At 41.4% G+C, this 23770-nt stretch overlaps 1 protein-coding gene across 2 annotated transcripts in view; it reads left to right on the top strand.

Moving 5' to 3' along the window:
* Positions 1–23542, top strand: part of LOC126252047 (transmembrane protein 19) — an 88158-nt gene extending 64616 nt beyond the window's left edge. For both annotated transcript variants that reach the window (XM_049952843.1, XM_049952842.1), the window contains exon 8: positions 22210–23542. The gene's annotated coding sequence lies outside the window, so the exon portion shown is untranslated. The remainder of the gene's footprint in view (positions 1–22209) is intronic.
* The last annotated feature ends 228 nt before the right edge of the window (positions 23543–23770 follow it).

Here is a 23770-nt window from a genome sequence, read left to right as displayed (position 1 = left end):
TCACAATGGTGGGAGAGCACCATCATTCCAGCTATCAACCCATCAGCCTCGCCAACGTTTTTTGTAAGCTGCTGGAACGTATGGTATGTCGGTGGTTAGGTTGGGTCCTGGAGTCACATGGCTTGCTGGCTCCATGTCCGGGCAGCTTCCACCAGGGTCACTCTATGACTGATAATCTTGTGTCCATCGAGTCTGCCATCCGAACAGCCTTTTCCAGATGGCAACACCTGATTGCTGTCTTTTTTTTGACTTACATAAAGCATACGACACGACTCGGCCATCTCATATCCTTGCCACATTGTATGAGTGGGGTCTCGGGGGTCCACTCCCGATTTTTATCCAAAACTTCCTGTCGCTCCGTACTTTCCATGTCCAAGTTGGTGACTCCCATAGTTCCATACATATCCAGGAGAATGGAGTCCTGCAGGGCTCTGTATTGAGTGTCTTTCTATTTTTAGTGGCCATTAGCTGTCTAGCAGCAGTTGTCAGGCCCTCCGTCTCACCTCCTCTTTATGCAGACGACTTCTGTATTTTATACTGCTTCTCCAGTATTGTTGTTGCTGAGCGGCTCCTCCAGGGAGCCATCCACAAGTCGCAGTCATGGACTCGAGCCCATGGCTTCCAGTTTTCAGCCGCAAAGTCATGTGTCATGCACTTCTGTCAGCGTCATACCGTTCATCCGGAACCCACAATTTATCTTAATGACGATCCACTCACTGTAGTGAAGACACGCCAATTCCTAGGACTGGTTTTCGACACTCGATTGATTTTGCTCCATCATCTTCGTCAGCTAAAGCAGAAGTGCTGGCAGCACCTCAATGCCCTCCATTGCTTGAGCAACACCAGTTGGGGTGCAGATTGCTGTACGCTGCTGCAGCTCTACAGAGCCCTTGTCCAATCCCGAATTGACTATGGGAGTGTGGTTTATGGTTCGGCAGCGCTTTTAGCATTGCATTTACTCAACCCTGTGCACCACTGTGAGGTTCTATTGGTGACAGGAGCTTTTAGGACAAGTCCAGTGACCAGTGTACTGGTGGAGGCTGGTGTCCCTCCACTGCAGATCAGACGTGCACAACTGCTCGCCAGTTACGCAGCACACATTCATAGTTCCCCTGAGCATCCGAATTACTGTCTCCTTTTCCTGCCCGCGACAGTCCATGTCCTGCCTCGGCAGCCCAGATCAGGGCTAATGATTGAGGTTTGCGTGTGGTCCCTTCTCTCTGAACTGGAGTCCTTCCCTTTACCATCTCAACTTGCGGTCCGTTCACGTACACCTCCATGGTGTATGCCTCGGCCGCAGCTTCGTCTGGACCTTATGCATGGTCCTAAGGTCTCCATTAACCCCACCACTCTCTGCTGTCACTTCCTCTCGATTCTTGACATGTTCCAGGTCTCTGAAGTGGTTTACACCAATGGCTCAATGGCTGATGGTCATGTAGTCTTCACATATGTTCATGGAGAACATGTTGAGCAGCACTCCTTGCCAGTTGGCTGCAGTGTTTTCACTGCAGAGCTGGCGGGCATATCTCGTGCTCTTGAGTACATCCACTCATGCCCTGGCAAGTCATTTCTCCTGTGTACTGACTCATTGAGCAGCCTAGAAGCTATCGATCAATGCTACCCTCACCTCCCTCTGGTAGCATCCATTCAGGAGTCCATCTAAGCTCTGGAACAGACCTGCCATTCCGTGGTGTTTGTGTGGACTCCAGGACACGTGAGAATCCCTGGCAATGAACTTGCCGACAGGCTGGCCAAACAGGTGACGCGGAAACCACTTCTGAAGATAGACATCACTGAAGCTGACCTGCGTTCTTTCTTACACTGCAGGGTTTTCCGGTTTTGGGAGACAGAATGGCATAACAGCATGCACAACAAATTGTGTGTCATTAAGGAGACTATGAATGTGTGGAAGTCTTCCATGCAGGCCTCTCGCAGGGAATGTGTTGTCCTCTGCTGGCTCCACATTGGCCATACGTGGCTAACACATGGTTACCTACTCCGTTGCGAGGACCCACCTCAGTGTCGCTGTGGCTCCTAAATGACAGTCATCTGCCTCTTGTGTACTTTCAAGTGTGTATCTTTACACCATTAATTATGATAACGATGTATAATCACCTGGTATGACTAATTAAATAATAAAATATGTGCCGATCACACTTTTGTGTTTATAAAGACATCCATTATAAGGGATTTGCAGCTACTAAATGGATGCACTTCTTCCAATTGTCATGTCTGACTCACTTTTGATGCCTATACTCACCCAGATTATTTCTCATTTGTACTCTGTAGTAATGTTGATGTTATCAAGTTCTATACAGCAGTGAAATAGAGTTCTGAATATTTTTGATGATTTGGTTGAATGTGAGTCTTAAAAACTTATACATTAGTACATCTACATCCATACTCTGCAAACCGCTGTCAAGTGCACAGCAGAGAGTACTTGCCTTTGTGCTAATTATTATGGCGTCTTCCCATTCCATTCATTTAGGGAGCAAGGGAAGAATGACTAAACACCTCTTTGCACACTGTAATTTGTCTATTCATGTTATCACGGTCCCTATGGGAGCGATATGTAGAGGGCTGTAGTGTATTTCTAAATCCATTATTCTTAAAATTTATCAGTGGGCTTCTTTGGATTGTTTGCATCTATCTTCAAATGTCTGCAAACGTGTGACCATTTGTGCTGCCCTTCTCTGTATACAGACAATATCAACTGTTAATCATATTTAGTATGGGTCTTACATGGTTGAGCAATATTGTGATGGGGGTTTCACTAGTGTTTTGTAAGCAATCTCCTTTGTATATTGACTGCATTTCTCTAGTATTCTACCAGTGAACCAAAGTCTGCCACTTGCTTTACCTATCACTGAGCATATGTGATCACTCCATTTTATGTCCATGCAAATTTTTACAACCAGTTATGAGTTGATTGATTCAAGTTGTGACTCTTTGATACTGTAATCATAGGATAATATGTTTTTTTTTTTTATTATTTTGTGAAATTCACAATTTTACATTTCTGAACACTTAAAACAAGTTTACAATCTTTGCACCAATTTGAAATCTTATCAATATCCAACTGAATATTTGTCTAGCTATATTTGGACAGTGCTTCATTATACATAACTGCATCATCATCTGTGAAAAGTATGAGGTTACTAATAATATTATTGGGAAGATCATTAATGTACAACATGAACAGTAAGGATCCCAACACACTTCCCTGGGGCACACATGAAGTTAGTTCTACATCACTTGATGATTCACCATCTGAGATAACATGCTGTGTCCTCCCTCCTGTGATTTCCCTAAATCGCTCCAGGCAGATGCCGGGATGGTTCCTTTCAAAGGGCTCGGCCGACTTCCTTCCCCGTCCTTCCCTAATCCGATGAGACCGATGACCTCGCTGTCTGGTCTCCTTCCCCAAAACAGCCCAACCCCTCCCTCCCAAGAAACCTTCAGTCCAGTTGCAAATTTTGCTTGATACCCCATACAATCACACTTCAGTTTATAAGTTTAAGTATGGTACTAAGTCTAATGCTTTTAAGAAATCAAGAAATACTGCATGTACCTGGCAGCCTTAATCCATGGATTTCAAGGTGTCACGTGAGAAAATTCCAAGTTGAGTTTCACGTGATCAGTATTTTCAGAATTGATGCTGACTGGAATGGAGGAGGTCATTCTACTTGAGATACCTCGTTACATTTCGGCACAGAATATGAGGGGCGTTTGAAAAGTCCATGCAAAAATAAAAACTACTTGTGCGTTTGGGGTAAACCTTTTTCATTTTTCGATGTAGTCTCCTTTTAGATTTATACGCTTCCTCCAACACTGTTCTAATTTGTTCACCACTTCAGAATAATAGAAATTGTCCAAGTCTGCAAAATAGCTATTAGTTGCTGCAAACACTTCCTCATTTGAATAAATTCTTTGTCCTGCCAGCCATTTCTTCAAATTGGGGAACAAATAGTAGTCTGAGGGAGCCAAGTCAGGAGAATAGGGGGGATGTGAAACATATTGGAATCTTATTTCCATTAATTTTGCAACCACAACTGCTGAGGGGTGTGCTGGTGCATAGCCGTGATGGAAAAGGACTTATTTGCGATCCAATCATCGGCGTTTGTTTTGCAGCCCAGTTTTCAAATGGTCCAGCAACGATGAATAATATTCACCTGTAATAGTTTTACCCTTTTCCAGATAGTTGATGTGGATTATCCCTTGCAAATCCCAAAAGACAACCACCATAACCTTTCCTGCCGAAGGAATGGTCTTCGCCTGTTTTGGTGCAGATTCTCCCTTGGTAAACCATTGTTTAGATTGTTGTTTGGTCTCAGGAGTATAGTAATGTATCCATGTTTCATCAACAGTGATGAAACGACACTTAAAGTCCTTCGGATTCTTCCTGAACAGCTGCAAACCATCCTTGCAACACTTCACACGATTCCATTTTTGGTCAAGCATGACCAATCGCAGAACCCATCTTGCGGATAGCTTTCTCATGTCCAAATGTTTATGCAAAATATTATGTACCCCTTCATTTGAGAGGCCCACAGCACTAGCAATCTCACGCACCTTAACTCTTCTGTCATCCATCACCATATCATGGATTTTATCAATGATTTCTGGAGTCCTATCCTCCACAGGGCGTCCAAAACGTTCAGCATCACTTGTGCCCACATGGCCACTCTGAAAATTTTGAAACCACTTACAAACTGTTCTAATCGAAGGTGCAGAGTCACCATAATGTTTATCAAGCTTCTCTTTAGTCTCCTGAGGTGTTTTGCCTTTCATAAAGTAATGTTTAATCACCACACGAAATTCTTTTTCGTCCATTTTTTGACAATCACTCTACTTCCTTGGTTAACATGAATGCCAAACACAAATAAATAGACCAATGTGGCTGAAGCTTGGTGTGCGCTCTTTCCAAAGATGCTACTACCTAAACATGTCCTCGACATGCGTCGGTAGTCCCATATCCCTGACTTTGCATGGACTTTTCAAATGCCCCTCATATGTCATGAGATTCTACAGCAAATGGAAATTAAGGATAATGTATGGTAGTTTAATGGATTACTTTTGTTACCCTTCTTGTAGACTATTGTAACCTGCTTGTAGAAAATAATCACTATTGCTCGTTTTGACAACCAAATTACCATGACTTTTTTCGTTACTGAATTTGGTGACTGGAAAATTGTAGTAGCTTGTTTGCCATTGGAAATAGATTTTGTCAGTAGCAGTGAAGCATAGGTCACACCTGTCAACAAGAAAGGTGACAGAAGTGATTCACAAAATTGTTGTCCAGTTTCACTGACATCCATCTGTCGTAGAAACCTAGAACATATTGTGAGCTCAAACATAATGAGGCATCTTGAACAGAATGAGCTGCTTCGTGCTGTTGAGCATGCATTCTGAAAACAATAACTATATGGAACCCAATTTGTGCTTTTCTCATGTGAGATCCTGAATGTCATGGTTTAAGGCAGTTAGGTACATGTAGAATTTCTAGAGTTTAGAAAAGCATTTAAATCAGTACCACACCTTGGCTTATAATCTAAAGTATGATTGTATGGGATATCAATTGAACTTTGTGACTGGACTGATGATATTTTGGTAGGAAGGACACAGAAAGATATCTTGGATGAAGAGTCAGTGATATATGTGGAGTTAATTGTAGGTGTGTGGGGAAGCGTGTTTGAACCTTGTTGTTTGTGTTATATGTTAATGATCTTGCAGACAATTTTAATAGTAATCTTTTTGCAGATGATGCAGTTATCTATAATGAAATACTGCTCAAAAAAAGATGCACAAATATTCAACTAGATCTTGATAAGATTTCAAATTGGGCAAAGATTGGCTTTCAATGTGCAGGAATGCAAAATTCTGCACATCACAAAATGAAAATAAAAACTGTATTTTCACATAAGTACAATATTGTCACATAGAAGAAGGTGTAATTATATGAATGACGAACACTAGCTTCATTTAACGAACATTTATTCAGCACTTGCACATACAAGAGTGTGGAGCGAACTGCCTCTGGCCAGAACATATACGGTATATATACAATTACAGAACATTCCAGTACAATGATTTTGAATTTGTGGATACATCTAGAATGCACTCGAACTAAATACAGAAATTAAAATTTTACAGTTCAGGTGAGTTTGAACTCATGATCCTTCATGCAACAGTCTAGTATTATAACCACTACACCACAGTTTCTGCAACATTGCACTCTACTTAAGAGAACAGCATCTTGGTGTTACGTCCTCCTAGTCCGGGAACGAGTTATCGGTCCTGCACACTCCGACTCTCAATGACTGATGTCTGCCCTGGCAGTGATCTTCTTAGAGCTTCCTTTGCCACTACACTCTTCATCACCTTTCTGCTTGTTGCCTATCACTGGAGCTTCGAATTTACCCTGAGTTGCAGGATCCATATAGGGCTTCATTCAAAGGACATGGACCATGTCTCTGATCTTCCGTCATCTTGTGTCAGGGTCGAAATCTTCTACTTCATAAGTAACATCAGACAACTGTCCATCAGACAACTGTCTTATAACCTTATATGGTCCAAAGTAGCACCTGAGGAGCTTCTCAGAGAGATCAACCTTCCGAACAGGAGTGAAGATCCAGACGAGGTCACCAGGCTGGTAGACAACAGGGCGATGGCTCGCATCACACCTTCGGCGATCGTTTTCTTGAGCCTGCAGCGTGCGGAGTTGAGCTAATTGCCGAGCTTTCTCAGCTCTGGTTAATACCTGGCTAATGTAGTCGTCGTCCACGTCATCAGGATGTAATGGAAACACAGCATCCATCGGTGTAGTCGCCTCACGCTCATGCACCAGGAAAAATGGCGTAAATCCTGTTGTGTCTTGTTTGGCGATTTTGTAGGCAGACGTCATGAAAGGTAGCACCTCATCCCAGTTGCTCTGCTCAACATTGACGAACGTTGATAGCATGTTGACCAAAGTCTTATAGAGACGTTTAGTAAGCCCGTTAGTTTGCAGATGGTAGGCAGTCGTCATGTGATGAGTAATGTTGCACTGACGGTTTATCACTGTTACAAGATTTGATTGAAAAACTTTTCCTCGATCCATAATTAACGACCTTGGGGCACCGTGTTTTAATACAATGTCTCCCACGATGAATTTGGATACCTCGAATGCTTCGGTTGTTTTCACGGCTTTTGTAATGGCATAGCTTGTCAGATAATCAGTGCAAACAATAATCCATCTATTGCCACTAGCAGACGTTGGAAATCATCTGAGGAGGTCAATCCCAACACCCTGGAAAGGTATTTCGGCTGGTGGAATTGATATGAGTCGTCCAGGTGGTTTCTGAGGAACTGCCTTTCTCCTCTGGCACTCCCGACAGTGTGACACATAGTGACGGACACTCCTAAATAAACCTGGCCAGAAAAATCTCTTGCGGATCCTATTGTATGTCTTAATAAATCCTAAATGTCCAGCCTCAGGTGTGTCGTGGAATTTCTGTAGAACATCTAAGAACATGTGTTTAGGAATCACTGGTAGCCACCTCCTTCCAAACAGATCAAAGTTTTTCTTGCTAAGTAATCCATTAACTGCCTTAAATTGTCCTTTCTTACCCTCTGACCAATTTAAGGTAAGCATAATCTGAGATGTCTTGGCATCCTTCTTCTTCTCAGCAGAGAGATCCTGGAGTGCAACGAGACAGTCACTATCTTCATCAAAGTCTTGATGGTCTTGACAGGGTTTCTTGAGAGACAATCGGCATCTTGCTGTTTTCTTCCACTTTTGTACACTATGATAATGTCATACTCTTGAAGACGTAGTGCCAACCTGGCGAGTCGTACTGTTTGATCCTTAAGACCTGTTGACCAGCAAAGTGAATGATGGTCTGTAGCAACTGTGAATGGCCTTCCATAGAGATACTGTCGAAATTTGCACATGGCCAAGATCACAGCAAGACATTCTCTTTCTGTAGTTGAGTATTTTCTCTTGGCTTTTGTAAGTGTCCTAGAAGCATAGGCTATAACCTTCTCTTTTCCATCCAAAATTTGCACCAGAACAGCACCAATCCCATACCCAGTGGCATCATACAAACCAGGCACAGGGTCAGTCGTCAGAGTTTATCACAGCACACTGAAAGAATCTTGTTGAGCACCACCCCCGATAAATTTAGCATCGGCTTTTAACAACTCTTGGAGTGGCCTGGCTTTGATACAAAAATCTTTGATAAAACGGCAGTAATAAGAACATAATCTGAGGAAGCTTCTCGCATCTCTAATACTTTTAGGAATAGGAAATTCCATTATAGGTCTCACCTTTTCTGGGTCTGGCCACACACCTTCGTTTGACACAAGGTGTCCAAGTATTTTGATTTCTTTTGCTCCAAAGAGACGCTTTCTTGGATTAAGTTTCAGCCCACCTTGTTGGAGACACTTAAGAAAGGCCCTCAGTCTTTTTACGTGTTCATCAGATGTCTCTGAGAACATTATAATGTCATCTAAATAACAAAGACACATCGTTCACTTCAGGTGACTTAGAAGATTATCCATGATCCGTTCAAAAGTTGCTGGTGCATTACACAAACCAAACGGTATTACCTTAAACTCATACAAGCCATCAGGGGTGATGAATGCAGTTTTCTCATCATGGGCCTCATCTACTTCGATTTGCCAGTAACCTGAGTACATGTCCATGGTTGAGAAAAACTTAGCCTCCTTCTGACAATCTAGTGTATCGTCAATTCTTGGAAGGGCATAAATGCCCCTTTTAGTTATCTTATTAAGCTTCCTGTAATCAACACAAAAGTGCCAACTGCCATCCTTCTTCTTGACAGGAACCACTGGTGACGACCATGGGCTCTGTGAAGGCTGAATGCTGTCATTCTTCATCATTTTCTCTACCTTGTCGTGAATTATTCGATGTTCCATTGCTGACACATGGTATGCTCTCTGGCTTATTGGTTGATCGGTCTCCACTGCTAATCCAGTGCTTCACTGTCGATTTGTCTACTTTGCTTTTCACCTGTGGATTGAAGCATTCAGATAACTCTTGAAGCATGGCAAGTAGCTTCTTCTGTTGTTTCTTAGTGAGATTTGGTGACAGTCGAGCTAGAAGATCTTGTCTCATAGTGGTAGTGCTAATTTTGCCCACAGACTCGGCACGGGAGGTTTCTATGACTCTTTCTGCAATTAATGGCTCAGCGTTTGCTACGCACATGTGTCTTGGAAGGATCTGCGGTTCTCGGCAACAGTTAACTATCCACAGTTCACTGAATCCGTTCGTAAATGAGACAACAGAGGTTGGAATGACCAAGTTGTTCTTCAGTGGTATGCTTCTCTTACATTCCACTTCAAGATCCGTGGGTTGATGCATGGCATGACACGACACATGACAGTTACCTTTCTAGCACTGACTGCAGGATTGATCACTTCATCCAGCACACGTAGTCTCCACACACTCAGATGCGCATCTTCCTGTCCACAGTATCTCATCTCATCTAGCATAAACTTCGAGCGACCACAATCTATAATTCCCTGAGAAGCTTTTAAAAAGTCCCATCCGAGAATGACATCATGACTACACTCTTGTAAGATGATGAATTCTAAGGGCTGTGAATGGCCACTTATACCCACATGAATGACACAAATTCCTGTAGGTTTTACATATTTCCCATTAGCCACCTTCAGGAGAGATGTTATGTTGTCAACAAATACGGTTTTCTTCAACTGCCAACAGTACTTCTCCGAAATGTCTGAATATGTTGCTCCAGAGTCCACAAGAGCTTGGGCTGGTCAGCCATCCATGAGGATATTGACGTAGTTTCCTATCATTTTTGTAGTGATTGACTGCAGAGGATTTTTCTCTTCGGCGGCCTCACCTCCAAGGAATGTCGTACCCTTTAGTTTTCCAGGTTGCAGCAGCTAGCTGATCGACTGGAGCTTCTAAATGGCTATGGAGTCCTCAATTGGCGTGTTGGGAAGCATCCTCTCCAGTGGCTAGCTTGTGGTGATGGTGACCTACATCGTCCTGCACCCACATCATCTAGTTCGTCTTCGTCGTCTCGGAGTTGGCGTCGGCTAAGATCGGTCTGCTGTCTTCTGGTGCAGGCGTCTTCAAATATTCGCTGCCTTTCTCGACAATAGCGCACCATATGTCCCAGTTGTCCGCAGTGGGAACATACTGGTTGGTTATCCTGGGTCCTCCAGACATCAGTCTTCCTTGGTGCCCAAACAGGTTCCTCATGCGGCATTGTAGGAACGTAACTTCGCCTAGATCTCGACTTTTTCACTGTTTTAAAGGGAAATGAAGGATGAGAGATTGGGTTCGGTGTCTGTTCCACTTCCTCCCTTATGACCTCTTGAAGTGTCTCAGTTTTTTGCTCGTCGTGCAATCCAAATGCCTCCTGAACTTCCTCTCTCACTAACTTACGAAGAACACTTGTGAAATCACTTCCTTCTTCCTTCATATACATTGATACGATGTTTGGAAGCCGTTCAAACTTATTGCGTGTAATTCTTTTTTGTTGGATTGTCTTGATATATTGGCACCATTTTATGAAGTCATCTGCTGTCGAAACCTCCTTCAGAAGTAGGGCTTGATGCATGTCCTCAGCAACACCCTTCATGAGATGTGCAACCTTATCTTCCTCTTTCATATTAGGATCCACTATTTTACATAGGTCCAAGACATCTTGAATGTAGGATACTGTAGTTTCTGCAGGACGCTGTGCTATACACTTCAATTTATCTACAGCCTTGCACTTCTGTCATTGTGTGTCACCGAAATACTTGCACAGTTCCACCTAGAATACTTCCCAGCTTGTGAGCTTCTCCTTGCTGTTCTCATACCATTACTTGGCAGTGCCCTCCAAATAGAATAATACGTTAGCCAAACACACGGTGTCATCCCATTTGTTAAATTTGGCTATATGCTCATATACCTTCAGCCACTTGTTTGGATCGTGGCCATCGACACGAGAGAACCCGGAAGGATGTCTCATGTGGTGGCACATAGTTGCTGTCATCGTAACGTCCTCTTCTTCATCTGTCTCTGATAGATTGCAATCCGTTAAATATGGCTCAAACTCTGGTTCCTCAACACGTAAATGGCGGCTCTGTCGTGGCCTGATGGGAGCCACTATGTCATTGATAATGTGCGCTATCACAAGTTCCAATACCCAGCATCTCCACGAGAATAATGTCACGAAGAAGAAGGTGAAATTAGATTCATGATGAACACTAACTTCACTTAACAAAGGTTTATTCAGCACTTGCACATACAAGAGCGTGGAGCAAACTGCGTCCAGCCAGAACACGTATGGTATATATAGGTACAGAACATTCCAGTACAATGATTCTTGACATTTGTGGATACTTCTAGAATGTATTTTTGCAGTTCAGGTGAGTTTTGAACTCATGACCCTGCATGCAACAGTATACTATCATAACCACTACACCACAGTTTGTGCGACAATATGAATGAGTTGTAATTATAAACGGTCACCTCATATGAATCGTTGGGGTAGGGACATGAAATTCAGTGAACACATAGACTCAATGAAGTTAAAATCTTCTGGGTTATTAGGCTGCTTCATGTTTCTTCTAAAATGTTCGGCATTTCGACCCCTTTGCTGGTATCTTCCTCAGGATCTTTTGGTGTCCACTACTGGTAGAACACTGTCAGAGACAAGTGTCGCGTCCACTTATAAAGGGGAAATTTTCTGGCGTTCGTGCTGGAGAAGTGATAGGATTGGTTGAAATTCATATGGCTACCATTGGTGGGCCATAGTCATAGGCTAATACAGAAGTTGGTAGCTCATCTCCTGTGGATACCATTGGCGGTCATTGTCATTGGATAGAAAGGTACTATTCCACAATTATGCTGGAGAAGCATTATTGTTTGAAATGCCTGCTATTGCTATTGGTTGGTCGTCATCAGTGGCTAGATTCAAAATGAACAGAGCAAGAAAGGGGGAATGTTTACCCAAAATATTATTGTCCACCGAAGCGTGTTGTTTATGCTGCTCACAAACCGCGGCCGCGTATTTACTTCCTTGATGGTGGGGAGCCACGATGCCGGAAGCCTATAGTTGTCCTCTCTATTGAAATTAGATGCATTCTTAGAAATTTCAACTGCTTCTCGGACCTTTCTTCTATAAATGTTGGTTTCTTTAGCCGGCACACGTACATTATTAAAATCAATGTCAGAGCCACAGTTCTTGTGTTGTTCCGCTACTGCCGATTTTGCACTTTGTTTTAGCCGCATGTTCCGTTCGTGTTCCTGAATGCGTTCTTTAACAGTTCTTCACATTTCGCCTATATACACTTTGCTGCAGCCACATGACACTTGATAGACTCCTGCATTGTGGAGGTAATCAGGTGCATCCGTTTTCCGTCGGAAAAAGTCCTTTATTTTGTTTTGACTGAAGAAAGATGTCTGAATACCATTTTTCTTAACAATTCTGCTTATGCGGTCAGTGACCCCAGAAATGAACGGTAACCCAACGGAGTGAGAAGGCAGTTCCTCGTCATTCTTATTAGCGGTATAAATATTCCGCCTAAAAGCCCTGTCGATTGAATAACTATCATACCCATTTGCCTTCAATGTCCTCTTTAAAAATATTCAACTCCGATTCTAAGTTGTCATCACTGACACGGAAGGCACCGTGAAGACAGAGTGTTGAGTACTGCTTGCTTCTGGGCTGGGTGGTGGTGCAAAGTGGCATCTAAATACCTGTTTGTGTTAGTCGGCTTTCTGTACACTCTGTGACCTAGACTGTTGTCAGATCTTCTGTATACCAACACATCTAGGAACGGGAGACCGACCTTACTCTCAACCTCCAACGTGAATTTGATATTGGGGGGATTCCATTTAAAAAATTGTGTAATGCATGAAGTTCTTCTTCGCCGTGTGGCCATATAAGAAATGTATTGTCCACATAGCAGAGCCAGCAAGAAGGCTTCAAAGGAGCACTACTTAACACTTGTTGCTCAAAATGTTCCATAAAAACGTCAGCTGCAACTGGGGAAATGGGTGAGCCCATGGCAAGGCCGTCAGCCCGTTCATAGAATTCACCATTGTATTTAAAATAGCTTGAATGAAGACATAATTCAATTAGGTCACAAACATCTGGAGCAACATTCTCTCTTATGATCTCCATTGTATCTGATACTGGGACGTTAGTAAATAACGATGTCACATCGAAGCTAACAAGAATGTCACCTGCAGATATCCTCAGTGTGCGCATAATTTCTAAAAAATGTTTTGAATCTTTTATAAAAGTATTTGTTTTACCAGTGAGGTGTCTCAGTTTGCCAGATAAATGACGTGCTAAAAAGTAATTCGGCGAGTTAATCCCACTTACTATAGGCCTCAAAGGAACCGATTCTTTATGTATTTTCCGTAGCCCGTACATTCTGGGTGAGACAGGTATTTGAGGTGTTAGATTCTTTGTAATAGAGCTGTCCAGTCTGGAGTCTGATATCAGGTTTTCCACTTTCCAAATGATGCTGTTCGTCGAATCGCTTTTAAACTTGCGATACACAGGATCAGCTAGTAGTTGTTCCATCTTCCTGTGATAATCCACAGCGTCCAAAACAACAGTAGCATTCCGCTCATCCGATTTTGTTGCAACGATGCTTTCATTTCTCATGAGTTCAATAAGAGATTTCCTTTCCTGAGCCGATATGTTGCTTTTCGGAGGTTTCGATTTCCGTAGAACTCTCGACACATCTTGTCTTACTTCTTCAGCTCGCACCTTTGGAAGACAAATCAAGGATGCTTCGACAGCACTTAAGATTTCTTCAACAGGTATTCTCTTCGGTGTAGTTGCGAAATTCAGACCTTTGCACAGAACTGAAACAGCTGCTTCATCGAGTACTTCTGACGAGAGATTCACCACTACTCTCTTAGGATCCACAGTAGCGTCGTCCTTCTTAACTGTAACCGCTAGCTTCTCGAACTTCTGTTTTTGTTTCATAGCACTGTAATCCGAAAACCCTGCTGAATGATCAAACATTATTCTGTCCACTTTTTCCCAGTCCTGGGGTGAGAGAGTTGCCGCCAGTGAAAAATGCACATCAATTGAAACGGAGCTAACATAATTCAAGTCTCTGCATATTTGCTGGATTCTTTCACATAGAAGTGCTTCGCTGGCCCTTTGATAGATTCTCCTGGCTTTCACTGTCTGCACATGGTGGCTAATTCTGGCGAATGTGAGAATAACATCCTTATCATGTCACCGGGATAGAAAGGCCAAATCGCATAGTAATTTACCTCTTCTTCTGTGAAGATTCTCCAGTCTTCCGATGGAGGTATAAACCTCTTGGCCATACAAGCATTTTATGTAAGTCTGCAGGCTTTCATGGCCACTGTCACTGAAGTTAAAATCTTCTGGGTTATTAGGCCATGTCATGTTTCTTCTAAAATGTTCGACATTTCGACCCTTCTGTTGGGATCTTCCTCAGGATCTTTTTTGGTGTCCACTACTGGTAGAACACTGTCAGGGACGAGTGTCACGTCCACTTATAAAAGGGAAATTTTCTGGCGTTCGTGCTCGAGAAGTGATAGGATTGGTTGAAATTCATATGGCTACCATTGGTGGGCCATAGTCATAGGCTAATACAGAAGAAGGGGCGTTGGTAGCTCATCTCCTGTGAATACCATTGGCGGTCATTGTCATTGGATAGAAAGGTACCATTCCACACTTATGCTGGAGAAGGGTTATTGGTTGAAATGCCTGCTACCGCTATTGGTTGGTCATCATCAGTGGCTAGATTCAAAATGGACAGAGCAAGAGAGGGGGAATTTTTACCCAAAATATCCCACGCCGGGGTTCCTGGGTTCGATTCCCGGCGGGGTCAGGGATTTTCTCTGCCTTGTGATTTCTGGGTGTTGTGTGCTGTCCTTAGGTTAGTTAGGTTTAAGTAGTTCTAAGTTCTAGGGGACTGATGACCATAGATGTTAAGTCCCATAGTGCTCAGAGCCAATCACAGAGTGTACAGAAAGCCGACTAACACAAACAGGTATTTAGATGCCACTTTGCACCACCACCCAGCCCAGAAGCAAGCAGTACTCAACACTCTGTCTTCACGGTGCCTTCCGTGTCAGTGATGACAACTTAGATTCGGAGTTGAATATTTTTAAAGACGACATTGACGGCAAATGGGTATGATAGTTATTCAATCAACAGGGCTTTTAGGCAGAATATTTATACCGCTAATAAGAATGACGAGGAACCGCCTTCTCACTCAGTTGGGTTACCGTTCATTTCTGGTGTCACTGACCACATAAGCAGAATTGTTAAGAAAAATGGTATTCGGACATCTTTCTTCAGTCAAAACAAAATAAAGGACTTTTTCCGACAGAAAACGGATGCACCTGATTACCTCCACAATGCAGGAGTCTATCAAGTGTCATGTGGCTGCAGCAAAGTGTATATAGGCGAAATGTGAAGAACTGTTAAAGAACGCATTCAGGAACACGAACGGAACATGCGGCTAAAACAAAGTGCAAAATCGGCAGTAGCGGAACAACACAAGAACTGTGGCTCGACATTGATTTTAATAATGTACGTGTCCCGGCTAAAGAAACCAACATTTATAGAAGAAAGGTCCGAGAAGCAGTTGAAATTTCTAAGAATGCATCTAATTTCAATAGAGAGGCTTCCGGCATCGTGGCTCCCCGCCATCAAGGAAGTAAATACACGGCCGCGGTGTGTGAGTGGCATAAATAATGCGCTGCAAGTCACTTTGGTGAACAATAATATTTTGGGTAAACATTCCCCCTCTCTTGCTCTGTCCGTTTCGAATCTAGCTACTGATGATGACCAACCAATAGTGGTAGCTGGCATTTCAACCAATAACCCTTCTCCAGCATAAGTGTGGAATAGTACCTTTCTATCCGATGACAATGACCGCCAATGGTGTCCACAGATGAGCTACCAAAGCCCCTTCTTCTGTATTAGCCTATGACTATGGCCCACCAATGGTAGCCATATGAATTTTAACCAATACTATCACTTCTCCAGCACGAACGCCAGAAAATTTCCCCCTTATAATTGGACGCGACACTTGTCTCTGACAGTGTTCTACCAGTAGTGGACACCACAAAAGATCCTGAGGAAGATCCCAACAGAGGGGTCAAAACATCGAACATTTTAGAAGAAACATGACATGGCCTAATAACCCAGAAGATTTTTACTTCAGTTTCAACGGCCACGAAAGCCTGCAGACTTACATACTTACGCTCAATGTTACTTAAACTGGGTGGCAGACTTCAGTTCATTGGTAGGTTACTAGGAAAATTCAAGAAGTTTGAAAAGGAAAATTCCACTCATCCTAGAACATTGCTCAAGTATAGGAGATCCATACCAAATGTGGCTTACAGGGGATACTGAAGATACACAAAGGAGGCCAGCACTGACAGTCACAGGATTGTGTGACCCATGGTAGAGCATCACGGAGATGCTCAAAAAATTTAACTATTGGATACTTGAAGAGAGACACAAACTATCCCACAAAAACTTACTTATAATGTCTCAAGAACCATCTTTAAGTGAGGAATATAAAATAAAAAAAAAAAAAACACTTAAGTTATCAAAGTAAACTGTGCTTTATTTTGAAGACACTGCAGTTATGTTCGAAACAAAGTATTATTCAAATGTCCACCATGGCTGTGAACACACTGATGCACATGATGGCTCCAGTTGGTACTTACTCTGTCAAGCATAAGTATTGTAACGTCTGTGATAGCCTGACAAATGTTTGCTTCCAAATGTTTTAAAGTTTGTGGCTTGTCAGCATAGAAATGGGGTTTGATGCAGTCCCAAATAAAATAATCCAAGTTGTTACATCACATAACCATGGTGACCAATTCAAGATCCACTTCTTGAGATGATCTGGTTGCCAGTCTTCTCCTTCAGCAATCAAGCGTAGCATCACCTGTGTGGCACAAAAACAATCCTACTGGAACCACATGTTTTCAATATCCATCGTCTCAAATTCTGCCCACAGAAATTTATTTTACACGAATCTATTGGTGTTGGCATTGATGGTAATAGTTCTTCTCTCATAATCTCGAAAGAAATAAGGCCACCACACTATAAACTGGAGTACACAGTGAGTTTTTATTAATGCAATGGCATCTCATGGACCACTGTTCTCACTCCAGTAATGACAATTTTGTGTATTGAAGAAGCCACTAAGACAAACATGTGCCTCATCTGAGAAGATGATTTTTCCACAGAAATCAGGATCTGTGCCCAACTGCTGTATGACCCATCAGTGACACCATGATGCAGTCTGTTATTGTTTGGCTTCAGCTTTTGAATCAATAGAACTTTGTATGTCGCAGGCCCAAATCCTTGCTAAACTGATGTCTCAGATAGCTGCAACTGCTGAGATTATCTTGAAACTGGCACATTTGGCTCTTCCTCAGTACTGGCCATTACTGATGCAGTATTGTCCTCACTTCGTGCTTTATGTTGTCTTCTTGATGACTTCTGGATGTGTAGAGAGAAATCCTGCTCAAATTTGGTCACAGTACAGCATATAGCCTGAGTAGAGATATGGTGGTGGCAACCCAGCTCTCCAGTGAATAAATGATGAGCACCCACAACTGAGCTGCCACTTTAGTAAAAATTTTTAATGATGTCTGGACATTCAGTAAGTGTGAGTCACAGCATGATGAAACTGGAAATTGTACTGGACGTTTCCACAGCTTGAAGCAAACAAAAAAATATATTAGAAACTGTAAATTGCAGTTTTAAAAAGTATCATTCGTAATTACAGATCCTATACTGTTACAAGTATGTATTGCTCTGGTAGTTGTTGTGAAGACAAGATAAGACTAATTACAGTGCACACAGAGGTGTTTAATCAATAATTGTTCCTGCATTCCATATGTGAATGAAACAAGAGGAATCACTGCCATACACTTCACATTCATGCACAGAATATAGATGTAGATCTAGATCTTCACTATATACTTGTTCCATATTTCACAAGATTCCATGCCACATTCTTGTGGTCAGAAATTTCAGAGCCAGAGCCACCTATTGGTCATTGGGTTTATTGTCCCCCCCCCCCCCTCATAGGGATGGTTGCCTGTCATGCTTGGTTACACACACACACACACACACTCTGTACATAACAGTAAATGCCCAGGTCTTTTCGTGGGGCCTTGTTTCTATGCCCTTTGTGCACTCCACAAGAGAGAAGGAAAAAATCACTCTCTCTCTATTTCTCCTTCCGTGTTGAATTTTGTTTATGGAAACATAGCTCTAGATTCCTACATCATTTACACCATTATTCTATTTTTCCAGTCCTTTTATAAGTCTACCCTCTGTGTGTTGCCCATGGGACATCATTGAGTAATGCAACACTGGCAAAACAATGACAGTGACACTCTTCATTTGATTTACTCATTTTCCTACTGAAAATGTCTCACACAATTCTTGTAGCCATTGTATGTTACAAAATTAAATTTCTAATACAAATGAAGCCTTGATTAAAGTATTATATGCTGTGAGTTGCAGGGCAAATAAACAAAACTTCTCATGAGCTTGAGCTCCCCAGTACATCTTCTTTGAAGATCTCAGCCTATTGCAGTTTTCAGACAGTGACTTTCCACTCACAATGCTGGAAGTTGTCATCCCTAGTGTTCCAAAACTTTTAAGTGCACTGGATCAGCTGGTGCACTGTTTCACCAACCTTGAATGGCCTTTGATTGCGACTGACTCACAGCTGAGGCTGAGTCATGCATGTTGTGGGGCCTTCAAGAATAATTTGCCTGTCAAATAGTAAAGAACCTACCTAAAGAGACAGAATAAGCCAAAAGAAAACTAAGTAGGACCCCTTTATCCATACAATTTCACTTCAGCCAACTTGTACACATAGACAGTGGTAGACTGAAGAGACCAACCCAACAGAAAAAGCCAAAAATGTATAACATATGTTTTTAAACCGGTTATTAAACTATAAGGCTGGTCTGAATCTGTATTGTTTTCATGTTTATACATAAAATAAAGGAAAGGCAACCACTCAGCTATAGCTGACTGTTGTGTGTTGCATGGAAACACACAATGAAAACTTATGTTTTTGAGCTCTTGCTTTTTCTCTAGTAGAAGTACACACACTTATACTGTGAATGTGTGTACTTCTACTAGAGAAAGAGCAGGAGCTTGAAAGTGTAAATATTGTTTTCTGTTGTGTATTTACATGTGCCATACATCAGTCAGCTAAAGGTGATAGTTGCCTTTTCTTTATTTTAGGTATTGTTCCATCCAGGAATTTTCATTGTTTTTCAATTTGTTATAGATGGCAGGTTTCAATAAAAAATTCAGATTGTATCAGACTAGGTCAAAGCAGATGAATACAGCAGTTGTGCTTCCAATCTGCAACTTATATCCAAGTATTCAATGTCTGCTTTGCTTTCTGCTGCACTTTTTTCAGCTACCTCCATTGTTTCATTTCATCCATGTAGGCTAGTTTTTAGATTTTGTCCTGAGTGCATGTTGGACTTGTTTTCAGGATGACTGTAGATCAAATTCTCTTGTGCTAATCCATATCTAGTTTTTCAATCGTCCCCTTAAATCTTTCAAGATGAATGCCAAGGTGGTTCCTTTGAAAATGACACAGTTAATTTCCTTCCCCATCTAAGCTTGTACATCATCTCTGATTGCCCCATCACTGAAGGAAAGATAAAGTGTAATCTTTCTTCTTCTATACTAAATGTTTCACTATGAGAAATTAAAAACCAAAACAATCACATACCAGTGTTTGAACATTACAAAATCAACTAGAGATGATAAGTAGTTATTTCAGCAACACTCAGGTGGCTGTGTGGTGGACATTAGTTTCACATAAGTCTTGTTTTAATGTTTTGTTGTTGTTATGGGGGGGGGGGGGGGGGAGTTCTGGTAGAATATAAATACTTTAGAACAAAGGAGACCACTCGCTAAGTCATCTTCATACAAGCAAGCGAAGGAAAGAAAACTTACTAGCTTCCGGAGTAATCATTTTTCCAGCTAGAGTATAAAAATGCGCACACGCGCGCGCGCGCGCACACACACACACACACACACACACACACACACACATACACACACACACACACACACACACACACACACACTGGCGGCTGGGCACACAACGGCAGTGCTGCAGTTTGGTTGGTGGACTAGGTTGAGGTGGGGGTTGTGTTGAGTGGAGTGGGTGAAGGGGGAGAGAGTCAAGAGACAGAAAGACGCATTACAGGTGGATGGCAAGTGGCTCAGAGGTAGGTAGCTACTTTGCCAGCTAGGAATATGAGAAGGATGGGTGGCAGGAGCATGGGCTAGGCAAGTGATGCATGGGTGTTGGAACTGATGGGGGCATCACACACTGAACATGATGTGGAGATGTGAATTGGGAGGGGACAATAGAATGGAGGAAGGGGAAAGTGTTGGGTGGAGGGTGTGGGTACATTGGGTTATCAGAGATTGACACCAGGACCATTACAGGAGCAAAAGATGTGTTGCGAGGATAACTCCCATCTGCATAGTTCAGAGAAGCTATTGGTGGAAGGAAGAATCCAGATGGACGAGGTTGTGAAGGAGCCTTTGAAATTGAGTATTTTATGCTAAGCTGCATGCTGTTCCAGTGAGTTTGTTCTTGGCAACAGTTTCACAGTAGTCATTCATCCTGGTGGGCAGCTGGTGGCAGGTAGCGTTAACGACATAAAAAGCTGTGCAGTGTTTGCAGCAGAGATGGTATATGACATGGCTGCTTTCATAGGTGACCCGGGGTAGGATAAGCCTCTGACAGGAGAGGAGTAGGAAGTGCTGGGTGGGTGAATTTGGCAGGCCTTGCACCTGTTTCTTCCACAGGATATGATCCCTGTGGCAAAGGGTGAGGAACAGGAGTGGCATAGGGATGAAATTGGATATTCATTAAGGAATTTCCCATTGTTACTATGGGCCCCCCATAACAAATGTCAGGAAGATGACATATGGGTAAAATCATCACCATATTTAGAATTATTTCACAGTGAGCAGAGCAATTCAGAATTGTCACCAGCATACTAATGAAATTGTGCAGTATTTTCTGATAGACGTCCAAGAGAAAATTTTTACTACAGTTATTTAGTTCAGTTCTGTATGTCAGCTCCTCACAAATTAAATTTTATGTTTATTTACTGATCCACAGCTTATTTTTCTGACACTGATATATTCCAACTTCACACAAAGCAATGTCGTATTTGTAAGTTACATTGATATAACACTGAGTAATGTAGATATTTTAATGTCCATACAAGCTGCTCAAACAAGACAGTAACTTTGAAAAACTATAAAACTTGACTATGAACTACTGAGAATGTCTTGTGAGACTTCTGCCTTCAGAATATAAGCTTGGTTTGTAAGATAACTGGTAGCATGGCACATTTATGTTGTAATCTGCTCTGATTTCCATAATCTGAGGATGAGCTTACTGTGTTTTGATAGATAGTTTATGGGTAAAAGTACAAAGTATTCCAAGAAAATAAATTGCAGATGGGTGTTGTATCTTTTATAAATTGTCTTCTATTCACACCACAATTACAGTGTTCAACACTGATCCCAATGGAGGGGATAAAATTATTTTAAGGTATTCCCCTCATTATGTGTGGCTACATGTTTCAAAGGTATTACGGTATGCATGTGCATGTGAACTCATACTGTCTAACAGTACAATTATAATTATCACATTTCACAGATCCCTACTAGTAAGTTTTTCTTTCTTAACTCTCACCATTATAACATGTAATGTGGTAGCATGATATTCACCAGTGAAAAGGCCAGGATAGAATGTAACAATATTATGAAAAGGGTAGTTGCTACTTACCATATAGTGGAGACACTGAGTTGCATATAGGCACAACAAAATGACTGGGAAAAAATGAGCTTTCGGCAAACAAGGCCTTTGTCAGAGATAGAAAAAAACACACACACTGTGTGTGTGTTTTCTATCTCAGACGAAGGCCTTGTTGGCTGAAAGCTCATTTTCTGACAGTCTTTTTGTTGTACCTATCTGCGACTCAGCATCTCTGCTACATGGTGAGTAGCAACTATCATTTTCATAATATAGCAACATGTTATTGATTTATAGGTTGGTACATGAACAGATGAAAATAAAGATTTAAATTTGCATGAGACAAGCAAATGCTTATTTAGTAATATACACCTTATTTTTACTTTTTAGGAGACTGAGTGAAAGGTGTCATTGAATTTGTCAAAGGATGAAACTGACTTTCTGTGAGAAAGGCATGGTTATCAAGAAAAAGGAAGAAAAGAAATTACATTACAGATTTGAAGTGTCTCTAAAATCTATCAGAACAATGAGGATAAGTCACAAAGGTATCCATTCCTATGCCATGTCAGCTTCAGAGGAACTGCTGTTTAGCATTTTGAGTGATAGTGACCCCATACAAGTGTTTAGTAAGAACATTTGAAGTTTGGACCTCTCTTAGTCTCACCTAACTCTTTCAGAAATTCTTCTAATTGCTTTTTAGGTCCAGTTTCTCTCCTTTCCAACATAATTACTTTTGGTTACCTTTTCAGTTTTGCATGTTCCTTGTAGCTAATCAAGTATTCAAACTTCATGAGCAAACACTAACAAAGGCAGACCTTCATCTCAGGAAACAGAAAAGTCATTGCTATATTACTTCATACTGTCACCAATTACTAATGGGTATCCCCATGAATGATTCATATTTGAAGTGTGTATAATGTTACATAACTATGACATCAAGTTATTAAGCATATGTTTGACTATCTTGTATTAGAAAAAGCCATTGTCCATTGCAAAAAACTTAATGAAGTTCTGTGATTACCTCAGAGTTGGAACACCAAATTAAAATCCCATTCTAAAAATTATCCACTTATTCTGTAAACATGTTTACTCTCCTAGTGTTTGTACAGTGCTGTTTTGTATATTTGTATTTGCTGCTTCGATGATGTGGTGTGACTTGTTTGGAGGCTACAGTTTTTTTAGGGACAAGAACTTTTATATCATCCATTATTTTTCTTAATTATTCTGAAAAACACTAGGTGGTGATGTGCTCATCTCAAGTAGAGAAATGGAAAATGTGAAAAAAAAACCTTTATCAGAAATTTACACAATTGATTAAGAAGGGAGCATCTACTTTAAATTTGGTTATTTCATTCATAGCAAAATGCTGTCAATAGTGTGTTAAATTCTGTAACAGCAGAAGAATGGAAGTGCCTTGTGGTTACCTATGCTTCATCACAAGAAAGACAAAATCCACTTTCTACAGTTTATACTGGTTTTCAAAAGACATGTGCAATAGCACAAGAATGAATTATCTAGTTTTATAGGTGATCATGTGTACTAATCAGTTTACTTACTTCAGTGACTAGCTCCATGCAAAAGAAATTCAGAGGAATAAATGTGATGGTGGAATGTAATTGTATTCAAAATATGTACAATGTCTTTTGGCATTCTATTAGTTTGCTAGTCATATCTGTTGTTTTTAAAACTGTGCAGCTATTTACATTGTAATTCTGCTTTTAGTGCAGAGAATTTTGTTTTAAATAAAGTGTTAATATTGTTCATCTATATGAAACTCTATCTTTACTGTCTGAGCATGCATTAGTTGTTGGTTACATGTGCCACCCATTAAATAACCAGCAGATTGCAACTGTTGCAGTCACGCGTAAAGAGCAGTTTTTGATGTCACAGTGTTCTTTCTGACACACACACACACACATATATATATATATATATATATATATATATATAT

This window comes from Schistocerca nitens, chromosome 4 (genome assembly GCF_023898315.1).
Source record: "Schistocerca nitens isolate TAMUIC-IGC-003100 chromosome 4, iqSchNite1.1, whole genome shotgun sequence".
NCBI lineage: Eukaryota > Metazoa > Arthropoda > Insecta > Orthoptera > Acrididae > Schistocerca > Schistocerca nitens.
This window is presented reverse-complemented; position numbering and strand designations above follow the sequence as displayed.